This window comes from Eschrichtius robustus, chromosome 7, assembly GCF_028021215.1.
Source record: "Eschrichtius robustus isolate mEscRob2 chromosome 7, mEscRob2.pri, whole genome shotgun sequence".
In the NCBI taxonomy this organism is placed as follows: domain Eukaryota; kingdom Metazoa; phylum Chordata; class Mammalia; order Artiodactyla; family Eschrichtiidae; genus Eschrichtius; species Eschrichtius robustus.
In genome coordinates, this window is record NC_090830.1 from 73,492,733 (window position 1) to 73,505,966 (window position 13,234).

Genomic DNA, 13,234 nt, shown 5'->3' on the forward strand with positions numbered 1-13,234 from the left:
TTCCTGAAACTCAGGAACCTTCTTCTCTCAACATCCCCTCCCCCAGTGAAACAGAATTTTTGCATGAGGTAGGTGTTCAACAAAACTCTGTTGGGGACTTAAAGGGAATGGTTCATTTCACATGGTAATGTGCCTTTCTGAAATAATGAGGTTAAAAAAATGGCTTTCAGGAAATATGTAACGGAGAATTACAAAGCAAGAAACTGACTGTGGTTATCCTGCCTTGTCCAGTTAGGACAGAAGTCTCCTGTCTCGGAGGACGTTGGGAGGCCATTGTCTACTTTTCTATTACCTGCCTTGCCCAGTGAGTGCTAAGGGAGGGGAGGCCTGGAAGAAATACAGGGAGGAGCCCATATTCTAGGGCAAAGGTGTTCAAACTGCAGTACTAGAAGAATGTCCAGGGGTAAGGAGCTGTGTAGAATTTTTAAGAAATTCTATTCCCAGACCCTCAACTGTACCTTTCTATAGCATGAGTCAGGCTATCCATCCCCTTTTCCCCTTCACAACAGCCTTTCTCCTACCTTAAAGAAAGAAGACTCCTCATGTCCATCCTGAATATTACTGCAGTGTAACGATGTCCCAAGTGTGAGAACTTCTAAGATGCCATACAAATCGACAATTGGAAATGGCCTCTCTAACGTTTAATCAAGATGCCATAAATCCTCCTTAGCTTCCAGCCTTCCCCAGACTTAAACATATTTCTGTTAAGGGTGCATCACTGATTTATAAATGGGGTGTTTCAGGCTTGGAATGTTCTAAAATAGTGTGGACAATGGGAGTGGTGGTGATTCTTGTTTAACAACCTCTTTTTTTTTGATTTTCCAACTATTGTCCAAGAATGCACTGCTCATAAAAGAAAGTCTGGGGAAAGCAAAGAGCGCTTCAGTAAGAAATAGTGAAAGGCTTAAAATAGCTTTTATTATGAATTTAAGTTTTAAAAATTCTCATCTATTACAGCACTAATCCTCAGGATGTGTCATTAGCTGGAAAGAAAACACAGTTGGGTAGCTGAAGCAGTATAGGTTAGTAAGGCTAGTTCTTTTAAATGTAACTAGAAAGTTTCCTTGGAGTGCCAGATCTTTCAAAAGTTTTTGACACAGGATTAAAACCCATAGATAAACATTTTAAGTAATTTCTTTTAGATTATGTGTGGAGTATTAAATACAATAATTACAGCATGTTTTATTAAGTCACACCCAAAATATTTATTACCTTACTACAGACCACATGTTTGTTTTCTATGTTGCATAAAAAGTTACCACTGTTACCTGAAAACTAGGTTTGCCTCTTGGTGGGTGTTGAGCCAAAAGACAACCAAGCCAAAGAGCAGGAGAAGGAAGGATTTATTACTTGAAGTAAGCAAGGAGAACACCGGGGATCTTTCCCAAAGCAGTGTCTCCCTGAACAGCAAAATTCGGGAAGTTTTAAGCTAAGGGTACCTGTTTATTCATGAAGGGGTTCGGGCTGGTGTATGCATATTCATGAAGGGGCTTGAGCAGAAGGGAATTCAGCATAGAATTAGGGCAAAGGTTGCCAGAGTCCAAGGTTTAATTGACTGAAGTCACAAGGGTCAGAAAAGAACAACATCATCATTCCTTACATTCAGACCAGTTTGGGGTCTCAGCATCCTCCACCTGGGTGGAGGCCATAGTTCCTGCAGAACTCGAAGTTCTGTATCAGATTGTTATGTATATCCCTTGAGGAGGAACCAGCACTGTATTTATTGCTCATGTATTGTTTCTTGACTGCTTTTCCTTTGTTCTTGCATTCCCTCACTTGTCTTAAGATCATTAATTACTGAGACCTGTTAAAGGCAAGCATTGTGGCCAGGAGGCAAAAAATGGCTTCTCTTATGTCAAGAAAGCCATGCCTAGTTCTCTTTCTCCAGGGACCTCCTACCCTATCTGCTTATACCAGATAGGTGTAAGCTTAGAAGCTCAAAGAACATACATTGACTGCACAGAGGGTCGGCATCCCTAACCCCTGTGTTTTGTTTTGGTTTTTTGTTTTGGCCATGCCACGTGGCATGCTGGATCTTAGTTCCCCGACCAGTGATCGAACCTACACCCCCTGCAGTTGGAAGTGTGGTGTCTTAACCACTGGACCACCAGGGAAGTCCCTCGAAGAGCATACATTGATTATTGCAGTTTCCATGGATCAGGAGTCCTTGACAGGGTTTAACTGAATCTACTACTCAGGTTCTCAAAGGCTGCAATCAAGGTATAGTCTGGGGGTCTGATCTCATCTGAGGCTAGAGATCCTCTTCCGACTTGCTAGTGGTTGCCTGAATTTAGCTTGGTTGTAGGACTGAGGTACCAGCTTTCTTGCTGGCTGTCAGCTGGGGTCCACTCTCTGCCCCTAGAGGCCCCTGCAGTTCCTTGCCAGGTGGTCCTCTCATAAGCACTCTCAAAACATGGGCGCTTACTTCTTCAAAGCCAGAAAGAGAATCTCACCAGTCAGTTAAAACAGGCTTATAGAATGTAACCTAATCAAGGGGGTAGCTATCCCATCGTATTCACAGGCCCCACCCACACTCAGGAGGAGGGGATGATGAGAGGGTGTGTACACCAGGACAGGAATCTTAGGGGACATTTTAGAATTCTGCCTATCACACCATTTTCATCTTATTTCTATTTTCAAAAATGTTTAATGTTTTCTGCCTTCTATTACCAAAACCAAAATTATATTTTAGTGTCTGGAACAGCTGATTAATTTTTAGCATTAGATAACTTTCTATTTTTGCTAAGTACATAGGAAAAATGCGATGATGTCCAGAAAAATTAATGGAATAATTTCAGGATTCATCTTTAATTAATGGAATTATTTCATAATCCTTATGTAACTGTTTCTAAAAAACAAATACCAGGGACCAATATGCACACATATATTTGCTTAGGAATGTCACATCTCTTATCATACCTCCAACTTTATAAGTAACATAATTTTAGCTGTACATTATATTGCATTATTGCAAATTAAATGATATCAGCCTTAGATTTAGTATCATGTTTTATCACTTATAATAAAAAAAGATTAATTTATATTAGGCCAAAGGTGATTTAATCTTATCTGGCTGCTTTTAGTGACCTATTTTATATGATACATCCTTATAACATTTTTTTCTTTATCAAATTCATCATCTCTGAATCAACAGCTTTCTTGTTCCAGAAAGTAGTGTGCTTGCTAGGACAGGGTTTTGGCTGCCTAGGAATTTTACCCGTTACCTGGAGGTGATACTTAATCTTCATGGTAATTTTCCTTCCATAATAAAATGATAGATTAACTGTGATTTTCATTACCTACTTTATTCCTTTACCACTATTATCGTGGATTTAAGTATGATTTATTAATTTAATTATTTGGTAGAGTTGCAGTCCACCTAGCTAATATTTTACTTATAATTGCAGCAGATGCTGCATTTGTTCATCCCACCTACCACAAAAAGAGTTTTCTCATGTACATTCTGTAAATACTTATTGAATGCCTTCTATCTGAATAATAAGCAGTATACTCCCCAAGTTCCATATGGTCAGGAACTATTTATTTCTTGTCCATGTTTATATCCCATTATGTATCACAGTGCCCAATATATAGTAAATACTTCATAGTATTGATTGAATGATTGGTTGAAGACTAAATACAAAGATAACCTCAATATCCTTAAAAAGCTTAATACCAAATGGGTGAAATAATACAAATGTACAAATAACTACTATAGTGCTAGATTTATAAAATAGAAAATATCATGCACCAGGTTCTAGAGAAATAGAAATATTTTAAAATGAAAATAGGGCTTCCCTGGTGGCGCACTGGTTAAGAATCCGCCTGCCAATGCAGGGGACAGTGGTTCGAGCCCTGGTCCGGGAAGATCCCACATGCCGCAGAGCAACTAAGCCTGTGAGCCACAACTCCTGAGCCTGCGCTCTAGAGCCCGCGAACCACAACTACTGAAGCCTGGGCGCCTAGAGCCCTTGCTCTGCAACAAGAGAAGCCACTGCAATGAGAAGCCCGCGCACCACAACAAAGAGTAGCCCCCGCTTGCCGCAACTAGAGAAAGCCTGCGCACAGCAATGAAGATCCAACGCAGCCAAAAATAAATAAATAAAATTTAAAAAAAATAAAAATGAAAATAAGTGAAGATTTCAAGTAGAAGCAATACTTGTGGTGAAGTGGATTAAAAAATAGGCCTTGATAAAGTTTTAACTCAAACGTATTTGTTGTTATTTGAACTGATAAAAATAGGTAGAAACATCAAAAAGTTCAGTGAAATATCAGAGGCTCCATACAAGAGGTGTTAAGTGGCAGAGGTGTTTCCAAGAAAACATCACCTGGATTCCTGACCATTTTTGAATTCTCTAGGAGCTGGCCTAATAATTATACCATACTTTGGTTATGTTTAGGGGACATTACTGTGTCTTTCAACTTGAGCCAGTGCCCTCTTTGGCAACCCACAAGGTAAGTACAAATCTTCTGCACAAACTTTTCCTCAGAAGGTCTGTGCTATTAGCATGGAACCTCACTTACTAATCTGAAGTTAGCCTGTTATATTTACCACTTAACCACAGAGAAATTTCTGCCACATGAAGTCCAGGAAAAATTGTTAGACTACAGCAGATCATTCTGATTTATACCATTATCTCTCAAGTATGGAGACATATTTCGAATGAGAAAATACTGTTCAAGGGGCTTCCCAGCATTAGGAATTGGAAGGCAGAGAAGAAAATATTACTCATCTTAGTTTTCTCCGTTGGGTTTCTGACTCTTCCTTCGAGGCACTAGTACCAAAACTTAATTGGCTATGTGAAGTTATACAGTATTAATGATTACGAACTTTATGATTCATTCAAAAAACATTTATTGAGCTCCAGAGCAATATGCTAAGCAATGGGTGAAAATCTGAATCCAAAAGTGAAAAAAATAGGTGGTCACTGACCTTACAGAATGGAAGAGAGGTTATATTCATTCAAGTTTTTGTGACATTATCGAATACTTACTTTTAAAATTCTGTTAATTATACATTAAATATATTATTTACAGAAGTTTTAGTAGTATGTAAGTTGATCTTACAAAAATGTGATTAAATATTTTTTCTGTTTATTCATTTATTTTTATTTTATTTTTTTATTGAGATATAACTGACATGTAACATATTAATTTCAGATGTACAACATAATGATTTGATATACGTATATACAGTTGACACTTGAACAACACAGGTTTGAATTGCGTGGGTCCATTTATGTGTGGATTTTTTTCAGTAAATGTGTACTACAGTACTATACAATCTGAGGTTGGTTGAATCTGCAGATGCTGAACTGCAGAAATGGAGGGCCAACTGTAAAGTGGATTTTCAACTGCAGGAGGTCAGTGCCCCTAACCCTCAAGTCCTTCACGGGCTGACTGTATTGCAAAATCATCACCACAATAAGTCTAGTTAACATCCATCACCACACATAGTTACAATTTTTTTTTCTTGTGATGAAAATTTTAAGATCTACTCTCTTAGCAACACTTAAATATAGAATACACTATTACTAATGTAGGGGAGCAAAATTTGCCACCCCAAAATGTGTCTCTTTGGCATGAAGATTATATTAGCCTTTTATTTTTAAGGCCCAAAAGCCTTAGGAAGAAACTTTGACCTTCCCCCTAACCTCTTAAAAGAATGTTCCAGGAAGGGAGCTATCACCAGAGATATTACAATACAAACTAGGTGTGGTAGATAGGGAGGAAGCTAGCGAAATCCTAGTTAAAATTCCTCTCTGTGTCCCATTGTCTCTGCATGACCCAGCAAACATTTGTTTACCTAATATCTGCTTATGCATCTCCATGTAAATTGCCTTCCTCTCCTTTGAAGTCCCAAGCTACTACCCCAATGCCCTCTTTTGTCTTTAGGTGAAGATGGTATTTAAGGTGAGGGTTTAGACCATTACTCAGTTCTCCTGGGTCTTTCCTGTGTACACGTTATAAAACTTTTGTTTGATTTTTCTCCTGTTAATCTGTCTCATGTCAATTTAATTGTTAGACCAGCCTGAAGAACTTAGACGGGTAGAGGAAAACTCTTCCTCCCAGATACTAGCTATAGTCACCAATGCTGTACATTACATCTCCAGACCTTATTTATTTTGTAACTGGAAGTTTGCACCTTTTGACCACCTTTAAAATCTTATTTGGCTGCTTTTAGTAATCTATATGTTTTTATAGTAGTTTAAAAAGTGTTATATAGTTTATATAGCTTATAAAGTGTTTTGATAACAGTTACATTGCACATTAACTTAATTTTTGCTTGAGAAATGAAGACTTTTTCTGACAGAAAGTAAATTTGATTTTGCTGATTAGGTTGATACTGAGGACTAGCTTTACTATTTAGATTATGTGGTGGACATTTTCTAAACCTACACTGCCCAGTAGAGTAACCACTAGCCACATGTGGCTGTTGAGCTGTTTAAATGTGTCTAAGGTAACTGAGGAAATTTTTCATTTTAAATGTGAAAACTAAAGCAATGTAAATTTTATGATCAAAAGTGTTTTGTTGTATTGAATTTAACAGTATTTAATATTCTAGCCTGGGGCTTCCCTGGTGGCGCAGTGGTTGAGAATCTGCCTGCCAATGCTGGGGACACGGGTTCGAGCTCCTGGTCTGGGAAGATCCCACATGCCACGGAGCAGCTGGGCCCGTGAGCCACAATTACTGAGCCTGCGCGTCTGGAGCCTGTGCTCCGCAACAAGAGAGGCCGCGATAGTGAGAGGCCCGCGCACCGCGAGGAAGAGTGGTCCCCGCTTGCCACAACTAGAGAAAGCCCTCGCACAGAAACGAAGACCCAACACAGCCAAAAATAAATAAATAAATAAATAAAATTAAAAAAAAAAAAATATTCTAGCCTTTATTAGATTAAACAAGGTACCTCTAATAGAAGAAAACTGGGTATAATTGGTAGTTAGTAAGTCTTGCTAACTTTCTCGCAAAATGAAGAAGTGAATGACAAATCACTAAGTAACAAATCCTTTTGAAAGTCAGGTAGTTTCCAGTTCTTCCAAAAACCAAAGGAGAAACTAATCAAATTGACAGCTATTAAATCATTAAAAATAACTTTTGAAAATAGAAAATTATGTGATTTTGGGCATATAACTAGGAAGAAGTTCAAAGCATTGGGTGACAGAGCAATAACAGAATTCCTTCCATTTACATCTACTTATATAGATGAAGAAGGTTTTTCAGAGATTATTGATGCTGGACCTGTCCCATTCTAATAATAACTAATATTCATTCACATATATTAAAATAATTTTTAAAAAATTTAAAACTCCCATTCATGTCATTAAGATAGCTCTTCCAACAAATTTTTTTCTTAATAATTATCAGAATCATATTAATGTTGTTTTGATAAGTTGCATAATAATAATGGTAATAGTAACTCAATCCAGAAGAAATGTTTTTAACACTCAGGGGAATTTTTTAAACTAAATTTCAACTTAAATATATATTTTTATAGTACAGAAGTATGATATGTGATCCATAAAAGACTTTACAAGACTTCTGGTACTGACCCAGATGGAGTAAGCCCACTATACCCTATCTTTCCCAATGATTAGCACTAAAAACTCTGGACAGAAATACAAAAGGACTCTTTAAAAGTAAATAGTAGGGACTTCCCAGGTGGTCCAGTGAGTGGGACTCCATGCTCCCAATGCAGGGGTCTGGGTTCGATCCCTGGTCAGGGAACTAGATCCCGCATGCATGCCACAGCTAAGAGTCCGCATGCTGCAACTAAGAAGAAGCCTGCATGCTGCAACTAAAAACGTGCCACACACACAAAAAAAATGCCACAACGAAGATCCCGCATGCTACAGCTGAGACCCAGCGCAGCCAAAATAAATGAATAAATATTTTTAAAAAAGAAAAGAAAGTATCTTAAAAAAATAAATAAATAAAAGTAAATAGTAGCAGGCAGATTGCAGAGGGGACCCAAAGGTGAAGAAGGACACATACAGGAATGAGTTTCCCATATTTTTAATCTTTCATCTCCTGGCTTTGACCCAAAGTTAGCCACAGCACATAACTGCACAGTTGTCACAGGCTTCAAAAACTCCTAGCGAAATGCTGTATTTCTGGTCAGAAGACCATGAAAGGGAGTTCCTACAAGCAGGAGAATGTGGAGGAAATATCCTTTTTTTTTTTTTCCTCTTCTGGCCCTACCACAAGCACAGCCCCAGTCGCAGAGCTACACTGGGGTGGCAGTAGCATAGGAATTTAAAATCCCAACAAGAGGGCTTCCCTGGTGGCGCAGTGGTTAAGAATCCACCTGCTAATGCAGGGGACACGGGTTCGAGCCCTGGTCCGGGAAGATCCCACATTAAAAAAAAAAAAAAGCTAAAATCCCAACAAGAAACCTATCTTTTAGGCCAGAAGAACTGAGATAAATTGACCCTGTGATCTGAAGAGTGTCAGGGGAATCCCCATTATTTTTCCTCTCTTTTATTTCACTGCTTGGCCCAAAAGTTGGCCCCAATCATGCAGAACTCTGTGGCAGCCTGGCAACTAAAACTCCAAGAAAAAAACTAATCCTTCTAGTGAGAAAACTGAGAAAAGGGGACTTCTCTGGTGGCCCAGTGGTTAAGATTCTGCACTTCCACTGCAGGGGGCACAGGTTCAATCCCTGGTCGGGGAACTAAGATCCCACATGCTGCATGGTGTGGCAAAAAAAAGAAGAAAAGAAAACGGAGAAAAGGGGACCCTGGTAGCTAGAGAGTATGGGGAAAATCTGGAGAGGAAAGAGCTGGAGAAGGAAATTCCCTAATTCTGATCAATAAAAGTAATAAACCTCTGGCCAGAATGACCAAGAAAAAAAAGGACAAGACACAAATTACCAATATCGGGACTTCCCTGGTGGTCCAGTGGGTAAGACTCTGTGCTCCCAATGCAGGGGGCCTGGGTTCCATGCCTGGTTGGGGAACTAGATCCCACATGCATGCCGAAGCGAAGAGTTCACGTGCTGCAACTAAGAAGTTCACATGCCACAACTAAGAAGTCCACATGCCACAGCTAAGACCCAGCACAGCCAAAATAAATGAATAAATAAATATTTTTAAAAAGAACAAATTACCAATATTAGGAATGAAAGAGGAGGTATTACTGCAGACCCTACAGACATCTAAAAGATAATAATAATACAGTCAGGGACTTCCCTGGTGGCGCAGTTGTTAAGGATCTGCCTGCCAATGCAGGGGACACGGGTTCAAGCCCTGGTCTGGGAAGATCCCACATGCCGCAGAGCAACTAAGCCCGTGGCCACAACTACTGAGCCTGCACTCTAGAGCCCACGAGCCACAACTACTGAGCCCACGTGCCACAACTACTGAAGCCCGTGTGCCTAGAGCCCGTGCTCCGCAACAAGAGAAGCCACCGCAATGAGAAACCCGTGCACCACAACAAAGAGTAGCCCCTGCTCGCCACAGCTAGAGAAAGCCTGTGTGCAGCAACGAAGACCCAATGCAGCCAAAAATTAATAAATAAATATATTAAAATAATAATAATAATACAGTCATGCCTCGTTTTATCACTCTTCAGTTTATTGCACTTCACAGACTTTACGTTTTTTAGAAATTGAAGATTTGTGGCAACGCTGCATTTTCAGAAGGCGGTTAGCATTTTATTTATTTATTTATTTTAAAATTTTTATGTATTATTTATTTGGTTGTGCCGGGTCTTAGTTGCAGCTCACTGGCTCCTTAGTTGTGGCTCACCACCTCCTTAGTTGTGGCATGCAAACTCTTAGCTGTGGCATGCATGTGGGATCTTGTTCCCTGGCCAGGGGTCAAACCCGGGCCCCCTGCATTGGGAGTGCAGAATCTTAACCACTGTGCCACCAAAGAAGTCCCAGTTAGCATTTTTTAGCAATAAATATTTCTTAAGTAAGATCTGTACATTTTTTTCAGACATCACTTACTAGGCTATAGTATAGTGTAAACATAACACCTTTTATATGCACAGGGAAACCAAAAAATTTATGTGACTCACTTTATTGCATTTTTCACTTTATCATGGTGGTCTAGAACCAAAGCCGAAATATATCCGAGGTGTCACTGTACTCCAAATAAGTCTAGTCCCATTAATTAAATTACTTAGAAGAAAGGGACCAATTCTTTGAAGGATTAAAAAGTACCAAAACTCACACAAGAAGAAATAGATAACCTTCTTAGTTCTAGATCTATTGAAGAAACTGAATTTGTAGTTAAAAGTCCTCCAACAGGGCTTCCCTGGTGGCACAGTGGTTGAGAATCCGCCTGCCCATGCCGAGGACATGGGTTTGATCTCTGGTCTGGGATGATCCCACATGCCGTGGAGCAACTAAGCCCATGCACCACAACTACTGAGCCTGTGCTCTAGAGCCCACAAGCCACAACTACTGAAGCCCGCGTGGGCCTAGAGCCCGTACTCCACACGAGAAGCCACCACAATAAGAAGCCCATGCACCACAATGAAGAGTAGTCCCTGCTCACCGCAACTAAAAAGAAAGCCCGCACGCAGCAATGAAGACCCAACACAGCCAAAAATAAATAAATTAAAAAATAAATAAATAAATAAATAAATAAATAAATAAATATATATATATATATATATATATATATATATATATATATATATATAAAAGTTTTAAAAAAAAATCAACAAAGAAAACTCCAGACTACAAACATTTAAGGAAGAAATAATACCAGAAAATAGAAGAGACGAGAACACTTTCCAGCTCATTTTGGGAAGTCTGCATTACCCTGAGCCCCAAACCAGAGAAAGCTATTAGAACAAATTAAAACTACAGATGAGTACCACTAACATAGATGCAGCAATCTTTTACAAAATGTTAGCAAAATGAATCCAGTGGAAGTTATCCTGGGAATGCAAGGCTGGCTCAATATTCAAAAATCAATCAGTGTAACTCACTGTTTCAAGAGACTAAGGAAGAAAAACCATATGATCATCTCAATAGGTGCAGAAAAAGCATTTAAGAAAATTCAGGGACTTCCCTGGTGGTCCAGTGGGTAAGACTCCACACTCCCAATGCAGGGGGACTGAGTTCGATCCCTGGTTGGGGAACTAGATCCCGCATGCTTGCCACAACTAACAGTTCACATGCCACAACTAAGAAGTCCACATGCTGCAACTACAAAGTATCCTGCGTACCACAATGAAGATCCCACGTGCTGCACCTGAGACCTGGCACAGCCAAAAATAAATAAATAAATATTTTTTAAAAAGCTTTGGGGACGAAAAGAAAATTCAACATCTGTTTATGATTAAAAAAAAAACTTCTCAGCAAACTAGGGGTAAACGGAACTTTCGTCTCCTGAGAAAGAACATCTACAAAAAGTTACAGCTAACATCGTACATAATAGGAAAGACTGAATGTTTCCTTCTAATATCTGAAGAAGGCAAGAATATCTACTCTCATTATTCCCATTCAACATCATATTGGAAATTATAACCAGTGCAGTAAGGCAAGAACAAGAAAACACATACAGATTTGAAAAGAAAGAATAAAACTGTCTCTATTCTCAGACAACATGATTGTTTATGTAGACAATATCAAAGAATCTACTAAAAAGCTCCTAAAACTAATAAGTGAGTTTAGCAAAGTCACAGATAAGTAGGATATTTTAAAAATCGATTGTATTTTTATATTCTGGTAATGAACAATTAGAATTCTAAAATATTTTAAATTAGCATTTATAGTAACTACCCAAAAATGAAATATTTAGGTATAAATCTGATAAAATATGTGCAGGATCTATATACTGAAAGCTACAAAACACTGTTGAAGTATATCAAAGATCTAAAGAAATAGGGAGGTGTGCTCTGTTGGAATATTTGAACACTTAGTATTGTTATGATGTCGATTCTCTCCAAATTGATTTATTGTTTCAACATAATCCCAGTCAAAATCCCAGCAAGAATTTTTAGATAGATACTGATAACCTGAATCTAAAATTTTGTATGGAAAGTCAAAAGAATTAAAATAGCCCGAACAATTTTGAAAGAGAAGAACAAAGTTGGAGGACATATTACCAGAATTCAAGATTTACTATAAAGCTACACAATTAAGATAGTGTAGTACTGGTGAAAGAGTAGAGATGTACATCCATGGAACAGAATAGAGTCCAGAAAGAGACCCACGCAAATATGATCAATTGATTTTTGACAAAGGTACAAAGGCAATTAAACATAGAAGGGATGGTATTTTCAAAAAATGGTGATAGAACAAGTAGATATCCATAGGCAAAAAATAACAGAACAAAAACAAAAAGTGCCTCGACCCATACTTAAATAGTTTATGCAAAAACTAACCCAAGATGAAGCTTATACTTAAATGTAAAGTGTGCAACTATAAAACTTCCAGGGAATTCCCTGGTGGTCCAGTAGTTAGGACTCCACACTTTCACTGCTGAGGGCCTGGATTCAATCCCTGGTCAGAGAACTAAGATCCTGCAAGCTGTGCAGGGTGGCCAAAAAAAAAAAAAAGAAACAATATTTGTGACATTGGGTTAAGCAAAGAGTTTATAGATATGACACCAACAGAAAAATTCATAAAAGGAAAAAGAATAAATTGATCTTTATCAATATTAAAAACCTTTGCTCTGCAAAGGAGCTGGTTAATAGAATAAAAAGACAAGTTGCAGACTGGGAGAAATATTTGCAAATCACATATCTAAGAAAGGAATTTGATCCAGAATATATAGAGAACTTAAAAAACACAACGAAGGAGCCAAGAATATACAATGGGGAAAGGATAGTGTCCTCAGTAAATGGTGTTGGGAAAACTGGATAGCCATGTGCAAAAGAATGAAACTGGACCACTATCTTACACCAAACACAAAAATCAACTCAAAATGCATTAAAGACTTGAACGTAAAACCTGAAACCATAAACTTACTAGAAGAAAACACAGGGGCTAAGCTCCCAGACATTGGTCTTGGCAGTGACTTTTTAGATTTGACACCAAAAGCAAAGGCAACAAAAGCAAAAATAAACAAGTGGGACTACATCAAACTAAAAAGCTTCTGTAGGGAATTCCCTGGCCGGCCAGTGGTTATGACTCAGCACTTTCACTGCCAGAGCTCGGGTTTAGTCCCTGGTCAGGGAACTAAGATCCTGCAAGCCGTGCAGTGTGGCCAAAAAAATAAATAAATAAAATTTTAAAAAATAAATAAAAAGCTTCTGTACAGCAAAGGAAGCCATCAA